Source organism: Myotis lucifugus, unplaced genomic scaffold, assembly GCF_000147115.1.
Source record: "Myotis lucifugus unplaced genomic scaffold, Myoluc2.0 scaffold_10846, whole genome shotgun sequence".
In the NCBI taxonomy this organism is placed as follows: Eukaryota; Metazoa; Chordata; class Mammalia; order Chiroptera; family Vespertilionidae; genus Myotis; species Myotis lucifugus.
In genome coordinates, this window is record NW_005881894.1 from 1 (window position 1) to 3,973 (window position 3,973).

The following is a 3,973-nucleotide window of genomic DNA, read 5'->3' on the forward strand; positions in this document are numbered from 1 at the left end:
CCGTGAACCACCAGGAGGGTTGTTAAAGCTTACATAGTGAGCGCCAGGATGTCTGGTGGAGAGACGCTGTCACCCCGCATCTCATATCCCTCTCCCTGTGGTGTGTGGCTTACACCAGATCTGGGCCCGGCATGGCCACCACAGCCTCCTGCTCTTCACTATGAGCTTAACAACCTCTTGGCCTTCATGGTGCTCCTGGCCCTCAGAATCCTGTGGTCCTGGGCTGTCATAGGTGCTAGCAAAGGTGAGTCAGGGTCTCTCAGGCCTTCCCGGTACCTGGAAGTCATCTTTCCCATGGTCTGGTCCCAGCTGCTATTTCATAAGCAGGGAATTCAGGCCAAGACAGAGACCTCACCACCCAGAGTGTCAGTGGTTCTATCTACCCCAGGCAAGACTATAAGGCCCAGAGGGAAATGTACAACTTGGAGGGGGACTGTCACAGGCTGGTCAGGAGGCCCTTCTGGAACAGTTTAGGGGGCCCTTAGGGATGAGTGGAGGAGCGGGAAGAGGGGAGAGCTTCTTAGAAACCTGGAACAATCATCAAGGTGTGGAAAGGCCAGCAGCCGCAGTATCAGACTAAGTGCAGCAAAAGCGTCGCTCCTCCATCTCAGACGTACAGATACACCTTCCATGGGACCCAAACTCAGAAACTATGACTCAAAATGCCCCATGGCCCAAGGTCAGGTTTTGGAAACTGGCCAACAGGGAATCTGAGTGTCAGAAGACCCTGAAAGAGAAGGACATGGCAGAAATGCAGGAATCGCTCAAAACTATATGGGAAACAGCAGCCCCATCCTTTTTTACAAACCCTCAAGGATCTTCCCGGAAGGCGGAGCACAGAGCGACCCGGCAGTCATAGATTTTCATGGACAATTGTTTCAGGTAGATAACACTTTATTTCTTTGTGTTGCTTTCATAGTAATAAGCAATGAACTCTGATAAAGGAAGTCTGGGGGGTGAGGAGAACAGGGAAGAATTGGAGACCAGTTATCCGAGTCAGAGCCTGTTCTACCAGTGTCTTCTCAGGCCCCGGTAAGAAGGGATTTCTACCTGGGGAGAGAAGACAGGATCAGAGACATGGGGCGGTGCAACCTGTGCAGGGGGCGTTGGCTGGGTCTGAATCCTGCCAAGTACCTTCCTCCCAGGAGCTCTAAGAGTCAGGGCCTGGGGATTAGGAACGCCAGGCAAGCCCTCCTAAGGAATGATATCATCTTGTCCTTTACTTCACAATTTAAATGTGAAGAGGAACGTGATTCATTATAACAAACTAAAAGAACAAAACAAGAGCAATTGAAACTAGCCATCATAACCATTCAGTAACGGTTGAGGAGCTGAGAGATAAATGTCCCCGTCATTCACTGAACAGTGACGCCCACTACACGAAAGTGAACTGTGCATTTGGTGAGGAGCGAGGTCTCTCGATTGTCCTCAAGGCAAATTGTTCAGGGCAGATCCCGGTTTCAAAGCTCTGATCTGTGACTTGCAAGATCAGAGCTGGCGGCTCTCAGCTCCCTCTGGGACACCTGGTTCTGGGGCAAAGGCAAGAATGGCAGCCAGGAGACTTCTTACCTCAATCCAGACTCTCCCACGGCACCATACACTGATATCTACAGTTGTAGAAGCAACACTTCTTGTCCTTCTTGCAGATTCTATCGCGCCGGCACAGCGGTATCATCGTGAAAGGGCAGCGCAGTGGGAACTCCGGACAGTGTCCAGGTTTGACCACATCTGAGGAAGGAAGCCACCGGGTGAGTTGGGAGCACCTGTGAGTCCTTGCTGGGCATCGGTCCCAGCTCGTCCCATGGACTCGTCCTCTGAGGACGTTCCCCACCCGGAGCACACACAGGACCGCCTCACCCTACACCCACCCATCGCCCTCCATTCAGGCTGCGCCAAGTGGAGGCAGAGGAGGAGGAAAATCCCGGTGAGAACGGAGAGGCTGCTCTGCCTCATCTTGCAGACATGTGCAGTGAACCTTGGGACTGAACGTTTATATCGCCTAAGGCAGGGGCCCGCCGGCAGGGGGAGCTGTAGTGCCCATGACCCAAGGTCACAAGTGCCTTAACTTGACCTTTCTTCATATCAGTGGTTCCTTTCAAGGTCCCCCAGGACAAGGCGCTGTAATAAGTTCTGGGGCATAGGTCTGAGAGCCCATAAGAGCTTCCTCTTTTTCAGGGAGTGTTAAGGCTGGCCCGGCCCTTCATAATTCTTGCCTTATGCAGTGGAGTATGAGGCAACGGGAGGGAATTATCTTTCCAGGACATTCCTCAGGTCTCACATACTTCACTCCTCACTATTTAAACCTTACCTCTCCCAACAGACTTAAGAAATGGGTACATTTGAAGAATTTACTTTGAATAAATGAACCCTTGAAACACACAGAGGCACCATGACAAGGCAAGATAAGGAGCTATTACTAGGATAATTTTCAGATTATGGAGAATTGGAGATCAGTTAACCAAGTCTGGGAATATATTGTGAACTGACTGCACAGACACACGTTTAAGTTGTGTGATGGATATTTTCTACCTTAACCCCTGTCTTTAGGTCTCCATGACTTTGTATAGACTTCTTTTGTTTTCGGGTTTGTTTTTTTTTTAAAAAAAATATATATATATTTTATTTCAGAGAGGGAGAGAGAGAGAGAGAGAGAGAGAGAGAGAGAGAGAGAGAGGAGAGAGAAGAGAATCATTGATTGGTTGACTCCTGCATGCCACACTAGGGATTGAGTCAGCAACTCTGACAGGTACCCTGACCAGGAATCAAACTGTGACCTCCTAGTTCATAGGTCGACGCTCAACCACTGTGCCACACTGACCAGGCTTGTTTTTAATTTTATAGAAATAGTTACTTTATTTTTTAAAAATTTACCTTTATTGTTGAAAGTATTACATATGCCCCCCCCCCCATTAACCTCCTCCCCCTGTGCCCACCACAAGTCCTTCACTACACTATTGTCTATGTCCATGGGTTATGCATATATGCATATAAATTATTTGGTTAATCTTCCCCCTCCCCTTTTGTTTTTAAGGTTAAAAGTCTAATGAGGTCATTTTGGAATGTGAACTGTAGGCCAAATTACCCCTTTAGCTCTCTCTGTGCTCCTGTAAAAGTGTGTGTTGCTTCTGCTTGCTTGTTGGCAAAGGACGTACCTATCTTAAGTCATGGTAAGAACCATATTGATGAATGCACACAGGACCATTGGTACCAGGTGTGGGAGGCAGAGAGATGCTGAGGAAAAAGATAGCTCTCTGGAACAGCAACTCTACCCACTAACTACTAACTACTCTTTCTTTCTTTCTTTCTTTCTTTCTTTCTTTCTTTCTTTCTTTCTTTCTTTCTCTCTTTCTTTCTCTACATTGCTCTCTTCTAGCTCTAGTTTCTAGTTTAGCCTGTCCTCTGTGCGTTTCCGTCCAAATTTAGGGGAAAAAAACCTTTCTAATTTTTTTAACAGTCCAATTACTTACAGCGTCTGCACTTCGTTTTCTACCTGGAATCAAACTGTGATCTCCTGGTTCATAGGTCGTTGCTTAACCTTGAGCCACACCAACCAGACAGCCTCTGCACTTCTATTCTCAAGTTGTCTGTTTGCAGTCCCACAACCCACTTGTGACCATTCTGTTTTCAAAGAAGTTTGATATTGCAACTTCAATACCAAACATGACAATGATATTGCATGCAAGCAAAACTATGTGCCAATCTTGCTAGAAAAATGAGGCAAAAATTCTAAACAAAATATTAGCTAATTAATATTGTCATATGTGAAAATGGTGACACATCATTAACAAGTGGGGAGTTATTTCAAAAATGTAGAGTTGGTTTAACAATCAAAAGTAAGTCAAGGGGCTAGTCTCTATTAATAGGTAAAGGGAAAAATCATATGATCATTTCCATATCAGTAGTAAAATATGTGAAAAATCACTTAATCATTTAATAGATTAATCAGTTAATCTGTATCTACACTAATAAAAGA

At 46.1% G+C, this 3,973-nt stretch overlaps 1 long non-coding RNA gene across 1 annotated transcript; it reads right to left on the bottom strand.

The window, feature by feature from the left end:
• Window positions 1–284: 284 nt before the first annotated feature.
• Window positions 285–2,571, bottom strand: LOC106696155. The gene is made up of 4 exons (XR_001347050.2): window positions 1,869–2,571; window positions 1,570–1,728; window positions 809–1,050; window positions 285–727 (listed from the first exon to the last, which is right to left on the bottom strand). It is a non-coding gene; the product is annotated as an uncharacterized LOC106696155 (long non-coding RNA).
• Window positions 2,572–3,973: the final 1,402 nt, after the last annotated feature.